General features: G+C 44.2%; 1 protein-coding gene across 2 annotated transcripts in view; it reads right to left on the reverse strand.

Annotated features, from left to right (window-relative positions):
• Nucleotides 1–16,926, reverse strand: part of LOC137381284 (zinc finger protein 623-like) — a 38,511-nt gene extending 21,585 nt beyond the window's left edge. For both annotated transcript variants that reach the window (XR_010977122.1, XM_068053625.1), the window contains exon 1: nucleotides 16,722–16,926. The gene's annotated coding sequence lies outside the window, so the exon portion shown is untranslated. The remainder of the gene's footprint in view (nucleotides 1–16,721) is intronic.
• Nucleotides 16,927–19,815: the final 2,889 nt, after the last annotated feature.

The raw sequence follows: 19,815 nt of genomic DNA on the forward strand, positions 1-19,815 counted from the left end.
TCCCACTAAATACAGCAAAAGGAAAATGTGAAATCGCATTGTTTAAACTCTGGAAAATTCCAGTGAACCCATTTGACAGCCTAATTTAAATCAGATCCTGGGTAAGCCACCAGCGTTTTAATTATGATCCCCATGGAAACCAAAACAAAACGACAGATAATGAATGACCCCAATAACAAAAAAAAACAAGATTTCACTTTTATAACTTTCACTTTAACAATCAAACCAAAATCAACATAAATTAAACAACTACCAGTATATCACGATCAGGATGTTACAAATTACACATTCACTATCAGATACAACAAGGATGGATCTCATGGATTTACTGGGAAGTCCATTCAGCATGTATGTCACCAAATTACAGTCACAGACTTCTTCAAGACCCTGAAACTCCTCAGATAGTCTCCAGATCCTGTCTTCCAAGATGCAATCACAAATCCTGACTGACAGCAGTTTCACTTTAATCCCAAACACTACAGGTACAGTCTTTACCAAATGAAAAATGGCCTACTTCTCCAGAACCTTCTCAGTTCTCCTCACAACAGCCTTGATGGCGTGGACTCCCAGTGTCGACAGGAATAGTGCCGGAAGACTGGAGGATTGCAAATGTTGTCCCCTTGTTCAAGAAGGGGAGTAGAGACAGCCCTGGTAATTATAGACCTGTGAGCCTTACTTCGGTTGTGGGTAAAATGTTGGAAAAGGTTATAAGAGACAGGATTTATAATCATCTTGAAAAGAATAAGTACATTAGAGATAGTCAGCACGGTTTTGTGACGGGTAGGTCGTGCCTCACAAACCTTATTGAGTTTTTCGAGAAGGTGACCAAACAGGTGGATGAGGGTAAAGCAGTGGATGTGGTGTATATGGATTTCAGTAAGGCGTTTGATAAGGTTCCCCACGGTAGGCTATTGCAGAAAATACGGAAGTATGGGGTTGAAGGCGATTTAGAGCTTTGGATCAGAAATTGGCTAGCTGATGGCAAATGATGGCAAATGTTCATCCTGGAGTTTAGTTACTAGTGGTGTACCGCAAGGATCTGTTTTGGGGCCACTGCTGTTTGTCATTTTTATAAATGACCTGGAAGAGGGTGTAGAAGGGTGGGTTAGTAAATTTGCAGATGACACTAAGGTCGGTGGAGTTGTGGATAGTGCCGAAGGATGTTGTAGGGTACAGAGAGACATAGATAGGCTGCAGAGCTGGGCTGAGAGATGGCAAATGGAGTTTAATGCGGAAAAGTGTGAGGTGATTCACTTTGGAAGGAGTAACAGGAATGCAGAGTACTGGGCTAATGGGAAGATTCTTGGTAGTGTAGATGAACAGAGAGATCTTGGTGTCCAGGTGCATAAATCCCTGAAGGTTGCTAACCAGGTTAATAGGGCTGTTAAGAAGGCATATGGTGTGTTAGCTTTTATTAGTAGGGGGGTCGAGTTTCGGAGCCACGAGGTCATGCTGCAGCTGTACAAAACTCTGGTGAGACCGCACCTGGAGTATTGCGTGCAGTTCTGGTCACCGCATTATAGGAAGGATGTGGAAGCTATGGAAAGGGTGCAGAGGAGATTTACTAGGATGTTGCCTGGTATGGAGGGAAGGTCTTACGAGGAAAGGCTGAGGGACTTGAGGTTGTTTTCGTTGGAGAGAAGGAGGAGGAGAGGTGACTTAATAGAGACATATAAGATAATCAGAGGGTTAGATAGGGTGGATAGTGAGCGTCTTTTTCCTCGGATGGTGATGGCAAACACGAGGGGACATAGCTTCAAGTTGAGGGGTGATAGATATAGGACAGATGTGAGAGGTAGTTTCTTTACTCAGAGAGTAGTAAGGACGTGGAGTGCCCTGCCTGCAGCAGTAGTAGATTCGCCAACTTTAAGGGCATTTAAGTGGACATTGGATAGACATATGGATGAAAATGGAATAGTGTAGGTCAGATGGTTTCACAGGTCGGCGCAACATCGAGGGCCGAAGGGCCTGTACTGCGCTGTAATGTTCTAAATTCTAAACTTTATCCGTGCCCTTCAGTGACAACCTTGTACACTGTATGGCCGGGTCTGGTTAATCAGTTCCTCTAAACAACAGAAACTGCTCCAAGATTGAGTTTTCACTTCCTTCAACCTGCCTGGAAAATATCTTCCAGCTGTCTGAGCTTGAACAGCACTGTCTGCCTCTTTTATCTGGTTCTAACCAGTTTTCGTTACCACAGCAACCTGAACTATTTTTTTTAAATTTCAGTTAGGATATTCTGTTCCAAAGAAAAGAAACAATCTCTACAACCAGAGTCAGTGCACCTGCCACAGCATTCCACAAGCATCTGTTCATGTTTCCCCATGGATCCTGCAGAATGCAAAATCCATCACAGGACCCTGCGTGGATTAATGCTCAGGTTTACAAGGCCCAGGGGTGGATTAATGTTCCGATTTACAAGATACAGTTGGATTAATGCTCTGGTGTACTGGACCAGGAGCGGATTAATGTTTGCATATACAGGACCCATGGGTGGATTAACGTTCAGGTTTACAGGGACCAGAGGTGGATTACTTCTTGCGTTTACAAGACATGGAGGTGGATTGCTCTGGTGCAATGAACCAGGAGCAGATTAATGCTTTGGTTTACAGGGCCCAGGGGTGGATAATGCTAGGGTTTATTGGATCCAGGGTTCAATTAATGTTCGGATTTATAGGGTCCAGGTGGATTGATGGTCGGGGTTACAAGACACAGAGCTGGATTAATGCTCTGGTGTACTGGACCAAGAGTGGATTAATGCTCGGGTTTACAGGACCCAGGGATGGTTTAATGTTCAGGTTTACAGGACCGATTTTATACTTTTAAGATTGGTTAAATCAGGTGGATTAATGCTCAATAGCAGCAGAGAAAACCAAAGAGTAAAAACATCCAAGCGACGATTGTTTGTGAGAATCTTCTCAGTGGAGACTGTTTAAGGATTAATAACTGGAATGTTGGTGTTTATTGCAGGAGGGCTGGAGCACAAGAGTAAGGACATCTTACTACAATTGGACGTGGGCTTTGGTAAGATCAAGCCTGGCGTACTGGGTACAGTTTTAGTCTCCGTACCTAAGAAAGGATGTTCTTGCCTTAGAGTGGGTACAACAAAGGTTCACTAGATTGATTCCTGGGATTAGAGAATTGTCCTTTGAGGAGAGATTGAGTAGAATGGGCCTATAACTCTTTGGAGTTTTAAAGAATGGAAGGTGATCTCATTGAAACATTTAAGATTCTAAGCGGGTTTGACAGGTTCGGTGGTGAGTCTTGAGCTCAGGGGCAGAGTCTCAGGATAGAAGGACGATCATTTTGGTCTGAGATGAGGAGATATTTCTTCACTCAGACAGCTGTGAATCTTTGGAATTTTCCACCCCAGAGGGCTGTGGATATTCATTCATCAATATAATACAATATACTATAAAATGTAATACATTTATCGTAGACAAGAGAGAATACCAATGCAATTTCACGAAAAGTAAGTGTAGAATAGGTAGATTCACTGACAAGGTGATAAAGATTTTCCATCTATTCCACTGAAGAGGAAGGGCACTGCCTAAGATCACCACCTTTAAACTACATGTGGGCAGAGACTGGAGTTGGCCTTGAATTCTTTACCCGAGAAATCGAACCAGGCTTTCACCATTGAACTGTGACTGATATAACAGAGTCAGAGTCGTACAGCATAGAAACAGGCCCTTCAGCCCACCGTGTCCATGCCAACCATAATGCCTATCTATACTAATCCCACCTGCCTGCATTAATTCCATATCCCTCTATGCCTTGCTCATTCAAGTACCTGTCCAGATGCCTCTTAAATGTTGCTACTTTTCCTGCCTCCACCACTTCCTTAATTCACTCCAGAGATAACAGACCCAGCCTATTCAATCTCTCTTTATAACTCAAGCCCTCCAAACCAGGCAACATCCTTGTGAATCTTTTCTGCACCCTCTCTCGTTTAATCACATCTTTCCTGTAGTGCGGCGACCAGAACTGCACACAGTACTCCAAATGCGGCCTAACCAACGTTATGTACAACAATTCTCCACCGGCACCATCCAAATCCAAGACTGGAAAATTATGGCCAGTGCCTCCACAATTTCCACACTCACTTCCCTCAGTATCCTTGGATACATCTCATCTAGTCCTAGTGCCTTTTCAGCTTTAAGTACAGATAGCATATCCACTACCTCCTCCTTGTCAATTTTAAACCCCTCAAGTATCTGAATTACCTCTTATTTCACTGTGACCTGCACAGCATTTTCCTCCTTGGTCAAGACAGATGCAAATATTCATTTAATATACCTCAGCTATGCCCCCACCTCCATGTGTATATCCCTTTTCTGGTCTCCAATCAGCTACATACCTCACTTTACCACGCTTTTACTATTTATATGGCTACAGAAGACTTCTGGATTTCTTTTTATGTGAGCTGCCAATCACTTTTCATACCCTCTCTTTTATTCCCTTATTTGCTTTTTCACTTCCCCTCAGAATCTTCTATATTCAGCCTGGTTCTCGGTTGTATTATCCACCTGACATCGGTCATCAGCATACTTTTTCTTCATCTTAATCTCGATCTCTTTTATCATCCAAGAGACTCTGGATTTGTTTTCCTTACCTTTCTGGATAATAATCTCTAGATTATCACCCGAGCCACATGCGAATTGGAGTAGGCAAATAAGATTAGAAAAATGAATGCATGGCTCAAAGACGGTGTGGTACAAGTGGGGCACTGGCACTAGTACTGGGGAAAGTAGGGACTATACTGTCAGGATGGTCTACACCTGAAGTCTGCTGGGACCAGTGTTCTAGTGAGCTGCATAACTATGGATATTTTTGATTTGATTTAGAGATACAGCACTGAAACAGGCCCTTCGGCCCACCGAGTCTGTGCCGACCATTCACCACCCATTTATACTAATCCTACACTAATCCCATATTCCTACCACATCCTCACCTGTCCCTATATTCCCCTACCACCTACCTATACTAGGGGCAATTGCTAATGGCCAATTTACCTATCAACCTGCAAGTCTTTGGCATGTGGGAGGAAACCGGAGCACCCGCAGGAAGCCCACGCAGACACAGGGAGAACTTGCAAACTCCACACAGGCAGTACCTAGAATTGAACCCGGGTCGCTGGAGCTGTGAGGCTGTGGTGCTAACCACAGATATAGAGAGGATTTTAAATGAAATAGTGGAGGAAAGGGATCAAATTTGGGAAGATGTGGTAAATCAAAAAGTAGAGAAAAGGCAAGAAAGAAAGGTATGAATGTGGGAAAAGATAAACAGACTTTGACAGGAAGGGACAGTGAAGACAAATCTAAGAATAAATCAGCAAACAAGGCCAGAGGTTACAAAAATAATGAAAAAGACAAAACTAAAGGCTCTGTATCTGAATCCACAATCGAAACAAAACAGATGAACGGAAAGCTCAAATAGAAATAAAGAAGTACAATCTGATAGCCATTACAGAGACATGGCTGCAAGATGACATAGATTGGGACCTGAATATTGAAGCGCACATGATTTTTAGAAAGGACAGGAAGTTAGGAAAAGGTGGCTCTGTTAATTAATGATGGTATTAGCACAATAGAGAGCGATGACCTAAGTTTAGGAAACCAGGATGTAGAAGCTGTTTGGGTCAGGATGAGAAATGTTAAAGACAAGAAGCCACTTGTGGAAGTGGTGTTCAGGCCCCCTAACAGTAACCACATGGTAGGATGGGGTATTAAGGAAGAAATAATGGGAACTTGTCAGAAAGCATATACTGGAAAGATCACATTGGCAAACATAGAAACATAGAAAATAGGAGTAGGCCATTCAGCCCTTCGAGCCTGCTCCACCATTCATTATGATTATGGCTGATCATCCAACTCAGTAACCTGTCCCCACTTTCCCCCCCCATATCCTTTGATCCCTTTCGCCCCTTCTTGAAAACATACAATGTTTTGGCCTCAACTGCTTTCTGTGGTAGCGAATTCCACAGGCTCACCACTCACTGGGTGAAGAAATTTCTCCTGATCTCAGTCCTGAAAGGTTTACCCCCTATCCTTAGACTATGACCCCTGGTTCTGGACTCCCCACCATCGGGAACATCCTTCCTGCATCTACCCTGTCAAGTCCTGTTAGAATTTTATAGATTTCTATGAGATCCCCCCTCACTCTTCTGAACTCCAGCGAATATAATCCTAACCAACACAATCTCGCCTCATACATCAGTCCCGCCATCCCAGGGACCAGTCTGGTAAACCTTCACTGCACTCCCTCTAAAGCAAGAACATCCTTCCTCAGATAAGGAGACCAAAACTGCACACAATATTCCAGGTGCGGCCTCACCAAGGCCCTGTATAATTGCAGCAAGACATCCCTGCTCCTGTACTCGAATCCTCTCGCTATGAAGGCCAACATACCATTTGCCTTTTGTACCGCCTTTTGCACCTGCATGCTTACCTTCAGCAACTTGTGTACGTGAACACCCAGGTCTCATTGCATACTCCCCACTTTCAGTTTATAGCCAGATAATAATCTGCCTTCCCGTTTTTGCTACCAAAGTGGATAACCTCACATTTATTCACATTATACTACATCTGCCATGCATTTGCCCACTGACTCAACTTGTCCAAATCACTCTGAAGCCTCTCTGCATCCTCCTCGCAACTCACCCTCCCACCCAGTTTTGTGTCATCTGCAAATCTGAAGATATTACATTTAGTTCCCTCATCTAAATCATTAATGTATATTGCGAATAGCTGGGGTCCTAGCACCGATCCCTGCGGTACCCCACTAGTCACTGCCTGCCATTTGATAAAATACCCGTTTATTCCTACTCTTTCTTTCCTGTCTACCAACCAATTTTCTATCCATCGCAATACACTACCCCCAATCCCATGCACTTTAGTTTTACACGCTAATCTCATATGTGGGACTTTGTCGAAAGCCTTCTGGAAGTCCAAATAAACCACATCCACTGGCTCCCCCTCATCAACTCTACTAGTTACATTCTCGAAGAATTCTACTAGATTTGTCAAGCATGATTTCCCGATCGTAAATCCATGCTGACCCTGTCCGATTCTACCACTGTTCTCCAAGTGTTCAGCTATAAAATCTTTGATAATGGACTCTAGAATTTTCCCCACTACTGACGTCAGGCTGACTGGTCGAAAATTCCCTGCTTTCTCTCTACCTCCCTTTTTAAACAGTAGGATTACATTAGCTACCCTCCAATCTATGGGAATGGTTCCAGAGTCTATAGAATCTTGGAAGATGACCACCATTTCTAGGGCCACTTCCTTAAGTACTCTGGGATGTAGATTATCAGGCCCTGGGGATTTATCGGCCTTCAATCCCATCAATTTCCCCAACACCATTTCTCTGCTGATACTGATTTCCTTCAGTTCCTCCCTCTCACTAAACCCTGTGTTCCCCAACATTTCTGGTATGATATTTGTGTCCTCCTTTGTGAAGACAGAACCAAAGTATGCATTTAGTTGGTCAGCCATTTCTTTGTTCCCCATAATAAATTCCCCTGTTTCTGACTGTAAATTGTCTTCATCAATCTTCTTCTCTTCACATACCTATGGAAACTTTTACAGTCAGTTTTTATGTTCCCCGCAAACTTACTCTCATACTCTATTTTCCCCCTTCTTAATCAATCCCTTGGTCCTCCTTTGCTGAATTATAAACTGCTCCCCATCCTCAGGTCTGTTGTTTCTTCTGGCAAATTTATATGCCTCTTCCTTGGATCTAATGCTATCTCTAATTTCACTTGTGAGCCATGGTTTGGCTACCTTTTGCATTTTACTTTTGCGCAAGACAGGAATAAACAATTGTTGCAGTTCATCCATGCGCTCTTTGAATGTTTGCCATTGCCTATCCCTTGAAGTAACGTTTCCCAATCCATCATAGCTAACTCGCGCCTCATACCTTCGTAGTTTCCTTTATTAAGATTTAGGACCTTAGTCTCAGAATCAACTACATCACTCTCCATCTTGATGAAGAATTCTATCATATTATGGTCGCTCATCTCCAAGGGGTCTCACACAACTAGATTGTCAATGATTCCTCTCTCATTACACAATTCCCAGTCTAGGATGGCCTGTTGTCTAGTTGGTTCCTCAACGTATTGGTCCAGAAAACCATCCCGTATACACTCTATGAATCCCTCCTCTACGGTATTGTAACTAATGTGATTTGCCCAATCCATATGCAGATTGAAGTCACCCATAATTACAGATGTTCCTTTATCGCCTGCGTCTGTAATTTCCTGTTTGCCATCCCCGACATCACCACTATAGTTTAGGTGTCTATATACAACCTCACTAATGTTTTTTTGCCCTCTAGTGTTTCTCAGCTCGACCCATACAGATTCCACATCGTCAGAGCTAATATCCTTCCTCATTATTGCGTTAATTTCCTCTTTAACCAGCAATGCAACTCCACCGCCTTTTACATTTTGTCTGTCCATCCTAAATACTGAATACCCCGGGATGTTCATTTCCCATCCCTGGTCACCCTGCAGCCATGTCTCCATAATCCCGACAATATCATGCCCGTTTATATCTATTTACGCGATTAATTCATCTACTATAATTGCGAATGCTCCGTGCTTTAAGGCACAAAGCCTTCAGGCTCGTCTTAACATTACTTGTCCACTTCCCACTATGGCCCTGTTTGATTCTGGCCCTTGATTTCTCTGCCTGTCACTTTTCTTATTCCCCTGTCTTTTGTTCTTGTCTTTGATTCCCCCTCCTCTGGCTCCTTGCAAAGGTTCCCATCCCCCTGCCCTTTTAGTTTAAACCCTCCCCAACCACTCGAGCAAATACTCCCCCGAGATCAGTCCTGGTCCTGCCCAGGTGTAACCTGTCCAGTTGGTACTGGTCCCACCTTCCCCAGAACCAGTCCCAATGTCCCAGAAATCCAAAATCCTCCCCCTCACACCATCTCTTCAGCCACATATTCATCTGATATATCCTGCTATTTCTACTCTGACTAGCACGTGGCACTGATAGTAATCCTGAGATCACTACATTTGAGGTCCTACTTTTCAACTTACTTCCTAACTCCCTATATTCTGCTTTTAGGACCTCATCCTTTTTTTTTAAAAACCTATGTCATTTGTACCAATGTGTACCATGACCACTGGCTGTTCACCCTCCCCCTTCAGAATGTCCTGTAAGCACTCAGACATCCTTGACCCGAGCACCAGGGAGGCAATGTACCATCCTGGAGTCTTGTTTACGGCCACAGAAACACCTATCTATTCCCCTTACAATTGAATCCCCTATAACTATTGCATTCCCACACTTTTTACTCTTGCCCTATGCAGCAGAGCCAACCGTGGTGCAACGAATTGGGCTGTTGCTGCTTTCCCCTGAGAGGCCACTCCCCCCAACAGTATCCAAAGCAGTATATCTGTTTTACAGGGGAATAGCCACAGGAGATTCCTGCACTGCCTGCCTAGTCCTCTTGCTCTGCCTGGTGGTCACCCATTCCCTTCCTGCCTGTGGAGTCTGAGTCTGCGGTGTGACCACCTCTCTCTACATGCTATCCATGATACTCTCCGCCTCGCGGATGCACCACAGTGTCCCCAGCCACCACTCCAGCTCCGAAACCCAGGCTTCCATGACCTGCAGCTGTGGACACTTCCTGCACACATGCTGATCCCGGGCACTGGAATTATTCCCGGTTTCCCACAAAGAGCACGAGGAGCACACCACGGCTTTGAGCTCTCCTGTCATGACTTAACCCTTTAAATTAAACCTTTTGGAAGATGCTCAATATCAAATAATATCCATTACTCGAGGGCCCTTCTTCCCTGGTTCCTCATTATTACAGAACTCCCTAAAAAACACTACTTACTACATATGAAAATAAACTGTAGACCTTTCTTACCTTAGTTACTAAGCCAGCTATTTAGAGCTATTCCCTAACAGCAGTTACTCACCAACCAATCACCTTGCAGCTTTCCTGTGATGTCACTGTTGACTTTTTTCCAAAACTCCGCGCGCCTGGACTGCTCTCACACAGGTCCGACTGCTCCCCGCTACCTGTGCTGGTCCCACTCAGTCTCACTCCTTCCCGCTGCACTTTTAAACTGTGCTAGTCTCACTCAGTACCCTAGATGAGTTCACAGAATGTTTTAGGGATAGTTTCAAAGAACAGCACGTTCTGGAGCCAGCCAGAGTACAAGCAATACTAGACCTGGTACTGTGCAACCAGATAGGATTACTTCATGACCTCATAGTGAATGCAACCCTAGGCAGTGATCATAATATGACTGAATTTTATATTCGGTTTGAGGGAGAGAAGAGTGGGTCGAAGACTAGTATTTTAAATTTAAATGGGGGCAATTATGAGAGCATGAAAGCAGAGCTGGCAAAAGTGAACTGGTGAAGTAGGTTAAGGGAACGGTCAATAGAGATGCGGTGGCAGATATTTAAGGGGATATTTCAGAATATACAAAATAGATACATTCCAATGAGAAAGAAAAATTCCAAGGGGAGGACCCACCACCCATGGTTCACTAAAAAAGTTAAAGATAGTAGCAAACTTAAAGAAAAAGCAAATTACTGTACCAAGATTGGAGGCAGGTCAGAAGATTGGCCAGAATATAAAAAAGCAGCAAAGAATGACTTGAAGATTAAGAAGGAGGGAAAAATTAGAGTATGAGAGCATTGGTCCTATAGAAAATGAGTCTGGGAATTAATAAGGGAAAACAAGGAGAGGGCAGATGAATTGAACAGGTATTTTGTATCGGTCTTCACCATAAGAGGATACAAGTAACATGCCAAAAATAGCTGTAAATCAGGAAATGGACGGGAGGGAGGAACTCAAGAAAATTACAATCATCAGGGAAGTGGGACAGAGCAAATTGTTGGAGCTGTGGGCTGACCAGTCCCCACGTCCTGATGGACTTCATTCTAGGGTTTTAAAATAAGAGGTTAGTGAGATAGTTGATGCGTTAGTTTTAATTTTCCAAAATTCCCTAGATTCCATTAGATTGGAAAATTGCCAATGTAACTCCTTTATTCAAAAAGGGAGACAGAAAGCAGGAAACTACCAGCCAATTCGCTTAGCATATGTCATCAGGAAAATGTTAGAAGCTATTTAAGATGTTATCGCAGGGCACTTAGAAAAATTCAAGGTAATCAGGCAGAGTCAGCATGGTTTTGTGAAAGGGAAATCATGTTTAACCAAGTTACTGAAGTTCTTTGAAGAAGTAACATGTGCTGAGGATAAAGGGGAACCAGTGGATGTACTGTACTTAGATTTCCAGAAGGCATTTGATAAGGTACCACATATTGCAGAAAATAAAAGCTCATGGTGTTGGGGTGATATTTTGGCATAGATAGAAGATTGGCTAATTAACAGGAAACAATGAGTAGGCATAAATGGGTCAGTTCCTGCTTGGCATGACGCAACGAGTGGTGTGCCGCATGAATCAGTGCTGGAGCCTCATACTCTTACAATTTATATAAATTACTTGGACGAAGGGACCGAATGCATGGTTGCAAAATTTGTTGATGACACAAAGATAGGTAGGAAAGTAAGTTGTGAAGAGGACATAAGGAGGCTACAAAGGGATATAGAAAGTTAAAGTGAATAAGCAAAGATCTGGTAAATGGAGTATAATGTGGGAAAATGTGAAATTTTCAATTTTGGCAGGAAGAATAAAAAAGCGTATTATCTAAATGGTGAGAGATTGCAGTACTTTGAGATGCAGAGGAATCTGGGTGGCCTACTGCATGAATCACAAAAGGTTTATATGCAGATACAGCAAGTAATTAGGAAAGCTAATAGAGTGTTATCATTTATTGTGAGGGGAATTGAATACAAAATTAGGGAGGTTATGCTTCAGTTATACAGGGCAATGGTGAGACCACATCTGCAGTACCATGTACAGTATTGATCTCCTTATTTAAGGAAGGATATAAAAGCATTGGAAGCAGTTCAGAGAAGGTTTACTAGACTAATACCTGGAATGGGCAGGTTGTTTTATGAAATAACACTAAGATTTAAGGTAGTTATGGAAAAGGACAAAAATGGAGTGGAAATAAAGATACTGAATTGGAGGAAGGCCGATTTCAGTATGATAAAACAGGATCTGGCCAAAGTGGATTGGGAGCAGCTACTGATAGGAAAGTCTACATCAGGCCAATGGGAGTCATTCAAAAAGAAAGAGTGAGAGTTCAGGGCCAACATGTTCCCGTAAAGGTAGGACCAATAAGTCCAGGGAACCCTGGATATCAAGGGATATAGAGGATTGGATAAGGAAAAAAAAGAAGGCGTATGGCAGATTCAGAGGGCTGAAAACAGCGGAGGCACTAGAGGAGAACAGAAAGTGTAGGGGGGGTACTTAAAAAAAGTAATTCGGAGAGCGAAGAGGGGTTGTGAAAAAACACTGGCGGGCAAGATAAAGGAAAATTCTACGGCGCATTAAGGACCAAAGTGGCAATCTGTGTGTGGAGCCGGAGGACATAGGTGAGGTTTTAAATGATTACTTTTTATCTGTGTTCACTATGGAGAACGACGATGTAGGTGTAGTGTTCAGGGAGGGGGATTGTGATATACTTGAACAAATTAGCATTGAAAGGGAGGAGGTATTAACAGTTTTAGCGGGCTTAAAAGTGGATAAATCCCCAGGCCCAGATGAGATGTATCCCAGGCTGCTATGTGAGGCAAGGGAGGAGATTGCAGGAGCTCTGACACAAATTTTCAAATCCTCTCTGGCCGCAGGAGAAGTGCCAGAGGACTGGAGGATAGCGAATGTGGTACCATTATTCAAGAAGGGTAGCCAGGATAAACCAGGTAATTACAGGCCGGTGAGTCTAACATCAGTAGTATTATTGGAAAAAATTCTGAGGGACAGGATTAATCTCGACTTGGAGAGGCAGGGATTAATCAAGGATACTCAGCATGGCTTTGTCAGGGGGAGATCATATCTAACAAATGTGATTGAATTTTTCGAGGTGGTGACTAGGTCAGTGGATGAGGGTAAAGCAGTTGATGTAGTCTACATGGACTTCAGTAAGGCTTTTGATAAGGTCCCACATGGGAGATTGGTCAAGAAGGCAAGACCCCATGGGATCCAGGGCAATTTGGCAAATTGGTTCCAAAATTGGCCTAGTGGCAGGAGGCAGAGGGTGATGGTCGAGGGTTGTTTTTGCAACTGGAAGCCTGTGACCAGTGGTGTACCGCAGGGATTGGTGCTGGGACCCTTGCCGTTTGTAGTATACATTAATGAGTTAGACGTGAATATAGGAGGTACGATCAGTAAGTTTGTTGATGACACGAAAATCGGTGGTGTCGTAAATAGTGAGGAGGATCGCCTTAGGTTACAGGACGATGTAGATGGGCTGGTAAGATGGGCAGAGCAATGGCAAATGGAATTTAATCCTGAGAAGTGTGAGGTGATGCATTTTGGGAGGACGAACAAGGCAATGGAATATACAATGGATAGTAGGACCCTAGGAAGTACAGAGGGACCTTGGTGTACTTGTCCATAGATCACTGAAGGCAGCAGCACAGGTAGATAAGGTGGTTAGGAAGGCATATGGGATACTTGCCTTTATTAGCCAAGACATAGAATATAAGAGCAGGAAGGTTATGATGGAACTGTATAAAATACTAGTTAGGCCACAGGTCGAGTAATGTGTACAGTTCTGGTCGGCACACTATAGGAAGGATGTGATTGCACTGGAGAGGGTGCAGAGGAGATTCACCAGGATGTTGCCTTGGCTGGAGCATTTCAGCTATGAAGAGAGACTGGATAGGCTGTGGTTGTTTTTCTTCAAACAGAGAAGGCTGAGGGGGGACCTGATTGAGGTATACAAAATGATGAGGGGCATTGATAGGGTAGATAGGAAGAAACTTTTTCCCTTAATGGAGGTATCAATAACCAGGGGGCATAGATTTAAGGTAAGGAGCAGAAGGTTTAGAGGGGATTTGGGGAAAAAGATTTTCACCCAGATGATGGCGGGAATCTGGAACACACTGCCTGAAGAGGTAGAGGTAGGAACTGTCACAACATTTAAGAAGTCTTTAGATGAGCACTTGAAAAGCCAGAGCATACAAGGCTATGGGCTACGAACTGGAAAATGGGATTAGAATAGATAGTATGATGGCCAGCATGGACGCAGTGGGCCGAAGGGCCTTTTTCTGTGCTCTATGACTCTATGAAAGGTTGGACAGGCTAGGCTTATATCCGCTGGAGTTTAGAAGAGTAAGAGGCGACTTGATTGAAACATACAAGATTCTGAGGGGTCTTGACAGGGTGGCTGTTGAAAGGATGTTTCCTCTTGTGGGAGAATCGAGAACTATCGGGTCACTGTTTAAAAATAAGGGGTTGCCCATTTAAGGACGAGGAGAAATTTTTTCTTTGAGGGTCGTGAATCTTTGGAACTCTCTTCCTCAAAAGGTGGTAGAAGTAGAGTCTTTAAATATTTTTAAAGCAGAGGTCGATAGATTCTTGATAAGCAAGGAGATGAAAGGCTATTGGGGGTAGACGGGAATGTGGTTGAGGTTACAATCAGATCAGTCATGCTCTTGTTGAATGTTGGGGCAGGCTTGAGGGGCCGAATGGCCTACTCCGACTCCTAATTCGTAAGTTTACATTGAATGTCAAGGAGAGATAGTTAGATTCTCTCTTATTGGAGATGATCATTGCCTAGCACTTGTGTGGTGTGAATGTTACTTACCACTTATCAGCCCAAGCCTGGATATTGTCCAGGTCTTGCTGCATTTCTACACGGACTGCTTCAGTATCTGAGGAGTTGCGAATGATGCTGAACATTGTGCAATCATCAGCGAATATCCCTACTTCTGATCTTACGATTGAAGGAAGGTCATTGATGAAGCAGCTGAAGATGGTTGGGCCTTGGACACTACCCTGCGGAACTCCTGCAGTGATGTCCTAGAGCTCAGATGATTGACCTCCAACAACCACAATCATCTTTTGCATTAGGTACGACTCCAACCAGCGGAGAGTTTTCCCCCTGATTCCAGTTTTGCTGGGGCTCCTTGATGCCATACTCGGTCAAATTCTGCCTTGATGTCAAGGGCAGTCACTCCCCCTATTGAGGTAAGCTCTTCTGTCCATGTTTGAACCAAGGCTGTAAACAGGTCACGAGCTGAGTGGCCCTGGCGGAACCGAGCATCACCGAATAGGTTATTGCTAAACAAGTGCCGCTTGATAGTGCTGTCGACAACACCTTTCATCACATTACTGATGATTGAGAGTAGACTGATGGGGCGGTATCTGGCCGGGTTGGATTTGTCCTGCTTTGTGTGTACAGGACATATCTGGGCAATTTTCCACATTGCTGGGTAGATGACAGTGTTGTAACTGTACTGGAACAGCTTGGCTAGGGGCGCGGCAAGTTCTAGAGTGCAGGTCTTTATAGTACTATTACCGGAATATTGTCAGAGCTCATAGCCTTTGCAGTATCCGGTCTCTTCAATTGCTTCTTGATATCATGTGGAGTGAATCGAATTGGCTGAAGACTGGCATCTGTGATGATGGGGACTTCAGAAGGAGCCCAAGATGGATCATCAACTTGGCACTCCTGGCTAAAGATTGTTGTAAATGCTTCAGCCTTATCTTTTGCACTAATGTGCTGGGCTCCACCATCATTGAGGATGGGGATATTTGTGCAGCCACCTCCTCCAGTTAGTTGTTTAATTGTCCACCACCATTCATGACTGGATGTGGCAAGACTGCAGAGCTCAGATCTGATCCATTGGTTATGGGATCGCTTAGCTCTGACTATCACATGCTGCTTACGCTGTTTGGCATGCAAGTAGTCCTGGGTTGTAGCTTCACAGGATTGACGCCTCATTTTGAGGTGTGCCTGGTGCTGCTTCTGGCATGTCCTCCAGTGCTTTTCATTTAACCAGGGTTAACCGCACCCCCCGGCTTGATGGTAATGGTAAAGTGGTCTATATGCCGGGCCATGAGGTTACAGATTGCAGTTGAGTACAATTCTACTGTTGTTGATGGTCCACAACAGCTAATGGATGCCCAGTTTTGCATTGCTAGATCTGTTTGAAATCTATCCCATTTAGCACAGTGGTAGTGCCACACAACATAAGGGAGGACTTTGTCTCCACAAGGACTGTGCTGTGGTCACTCCAACCAACACTGTCATGGACAGATGCATCTGCGGCAGGCAAATTGGCGAGGACAAGGTCAAAGTATGTTTTTCCCTCTTGTTGGTTCCTTTCTCATATGGCACAGAATGTGCACTATAGAGGCCACAACAACTCTGCCATTCCTCCATCCATTAGATGATGTACCTTGATATTACAAATAAACTTACTAATACTAATAAAACTCACTACTTAAAAATAAAACCAGCTACTCAATTCTCTTCTATAAAAGCAAAATACTGCGGATGCTGGAAATCTAAAATAAAAACAAGAAATGCTGGAACCACTCAGCAGGTCTGGCAGCATCTGTGGAAAGAGAAGCAGAATTAACGTTTCATCGATGCAGGGTCACTGACCCGAAACGTTAACTCTGCTGCTCTTTCCACAGATGCTGCCAGACCTGCTGAGTGGTTCCAGCATTTCTTGTTTTTATTTAACTCAATCCCCTTCTGTTGGCCTCACTTAAATATGGGGAAAGGACCCCTTATTCTGAAGAAAACTGGAATGTTTAATTTCCAGCTCCTTGGACTAACTTCCTAACTCTGGAGAAAGGAAAACAAAGCTACAATACTTACCAGCCAATCAACTCACAGCTTCCTGACTCGGTGGGAACGGGGAATCGGAGGCTCGGATGGGGAAGGCGCTGCATCATCGCTTTAATGGTGCCCGCTCCCGGGGCCTTCGCCGCACGTCCCCCAAGCCCAGCGGCTCTGATTCAGGGCCTGAGAGCCGCAGACACTCGACATACAGAAGCTGCACTCGGCCGCGCTCAGCTTCCTGGAACCGCACAGCACATGCTCCGCGCAGACAGGCAGGATCCAGGGCGGGGCCTTCCCGCGCCTGCGCGTTGCGGCCCTTCTGATGGAAGTAGACCGTATTCGCCCTGGCGGAGCATTCTGGGTTGGATCGTCCACCATGTTGTATAAAATAACTGGGAGGGAAAGTTCATGTACCATAATCCTACAAAAATGGAATGGGATAAAACAGTGAACATTATCCACTCCAACTCCCTACTAGGCTCACGCAAAATGATTATATTTGGGGCGGCACAGTGGCGCAGTGGTTAGCACTGCAGCCTCACAGCTCCAGCGACCCGGGTTCAATTCTGGGTACTGCCTGTGTGGAGTTTGCAAGTTCTCCCTGTGTCTGCGTGGGTTTCCTCCGGGTGCTCCGGTTTCCTCCCACATGCCAAAGACTTGCAGGTTGATAGGTTAATTGGCCATTATAAATTGCCCCTAGTATAGGTAGGTGGCAGGGGAAATATAGGGACAGGTGGGAATGTGGTAGGAATATGGGATTAGTGTAGGATTAGTATAAATGGGTGGTTGATGGTCGGCACAGACTCGGTGGGCCGAAGGGCCTGTTTCAGTGCTGTATCTCTAAACTAAACTATATTAATTGCAACAATTCATTTGACTTGATTTCCAATACTTGCATTTATAAGTTGAATCTTTCCCAACTCACATTAGTGGCCTCATTGTTTTCTTCCTCTGATCCCCAGAACTTCATCTGGCAGTGTAATGTTGCTGTCAATTGATTGTCCTGGGAACCAACAGGAAGAGAGCTCAGAGGCCAGACAAAGAAGGCATATTCTACAACCCATCGCAGTGCTCGAGGGGTGGAATCTGAGTTGGCCAGTCAGTTAAGTAAGTATGAACCCCCCTTTAACAATTTATGTATTAACAGTTAAATTGATATTACTTTTATCAACAGTTACGAAAGTGCCTCTGTATTTTTGTTAAATATATGTTTTGAGGACTTGTATTAAAATTGTGGGGGGTTTTTTTCAGGTTTGCACTTGCTGTTGTTCAATATTCAGTGCATTAACACTTAATTTGTACTAATGCTTTGTCTTTCAACACACCATTAACATATTGTTTGCCTTTGCTCCGTGACCTTTTGGTCAGCTATGTGGCCTGGTCCAATCTACACCTCCTTTGTTATCTCTTGCCCCACCCCCACCTCACTTGCTTATAACCTGTGACTTTTCTAATATTTGTTAGTTCCAAAGAAGGGTCACTGACCCGAAACATTAACTCTGCTTCTCCTTTCACAGATGCTGCCAGACCTGCTGAGTGGTTCCAGCATTTCTTGTTTTTATTATATTAAAATTGTGGGGATGGATTCATTGGAGGGCTGAAGAGTTCATAGAAACTGGACTTTGCTTTGTGGTTGACAGTTCATTAAAAGGATACTGAGATATTGTTTAAAAACAACCTTGCTGGAGGTCATGTGCTTTCAGCAATAAACAACAGAAACCTTGGTGACCTGGGCAAGAATTTTCCAGAGAAGTGACAGATTAAGATTTATAGGGGTCAGAAGGCTTGACTCTTGAGATATTCTTTTTGGTTTCACTTTGGACAGTGTGTTGGGGTGTGAATTGTTTTGAAGACATTTGGAGAAAATCAGCCAAGAGAGCAACCCAACAGCTCACCCTCATCCATCCTTTTGAGAACGTCCTGAGAATCAAGTTTAAGAAATAGAGAAACGAATTTGATTGAGTTTTTCGAGGAGGTGACCAAGAGGATTGACGAGGGCAGGGCGATGGACGTTGTCTACATGGACTTTAGCAAGGCCTTTGACATGGTCCCGCATGGTAGGCTGGTCCAGAAGGTTCGAACACATGGGATCCATGGTGAGCTAACCAATTGGATACAAAATTGGCTTGGTGATAGGAGGCAGAGGATGGTAGTGGAGGGTTGTTTTTCAGATTGGAGGCCGGTGACCAGTGGTGTGCCACAGGGATCAGTGCTGGGCCTTCTGTTGTTTGTCATATATATTAACGACTTGGATGTGAATGTAAGGGGCATGATTAGTAAGTTTGCAGATGACACCAAAATTGGTGGTATAGTGGACAGCGAAGAAGGTTGTCTAAGGTTACAACAGGATGTAGATCAACTGGGAAGGTGGGCAAGGGATTCGCAAATGGAATTTAACATAGACAAGTGTGAAGTGATGCATTTTGGGAAGTTAAACCAGGGCAGGACATAAACAGTGCATGGCAAGGCCCTGGGGAGTGTTGTTGAGCAGAGAGACCTTGGGGTGCAAGTACATAGTTCCTGAAAGTGGCAACACAGGTAGACAGGGTGGTGAAGAAGGCATATGGCATGCTTGCCTTCATTGGCCGAGGCATTGAGTACAAGAGTTAGGACGTCATGTTACAGTTGTACATGACGTTGGTTAGGCCGCATTTGGAATACTGTGTGCAGTTCTGGTCGCCGCACTACAGGAAAGATGTGATTAAGCTAGAGAGGGTGCAGAAAAGATTCACAAGGATGTTGCCTGGTTTGGAGGGCTTGAGTTATAAAAAGAGATTGGATAGGTTGGGTCTGTTTTCCCTGGAGCAAAGGAGGCTGAGAGGGGACATGATAGAGGTATATAAAACAATGAGAGGCATAGATAGTATGTTTAGTTTTAGAGATACAGCACTGAAACAGGCCCTTCGGCCCACCGAGTCTGTGCCGACCATCAACCACCCATTTATACTAATCCTACATAATTCCATATTCCTACCACATCCCCACCTGTCCCTATATTTCCCTACCTATACTAGGGGCAACTTATAATGGCCAATTAACCTATCAACCTGCAAGTCTTTGGCATGTGGGAGGAAACCGGAGCACCCGGAGAAAACCCATGCAGACACAGGGAGAACTTGCAAACTCCACA

This window comes from Heterodontus francisci, chromosome 22 (assembly GCF_036365525.1).
Source record: "Heterodontus francisci isolate sHetFra1 chromosome 22, sHetFra1.hap1, whole genome shotgun sequence".
NCBI lineage: Eukaryota > Metazoa > Chordata > Chondrichthyes > Heterodontiformes > Heterodontidae > Heterodontus > Heterodontus francisci.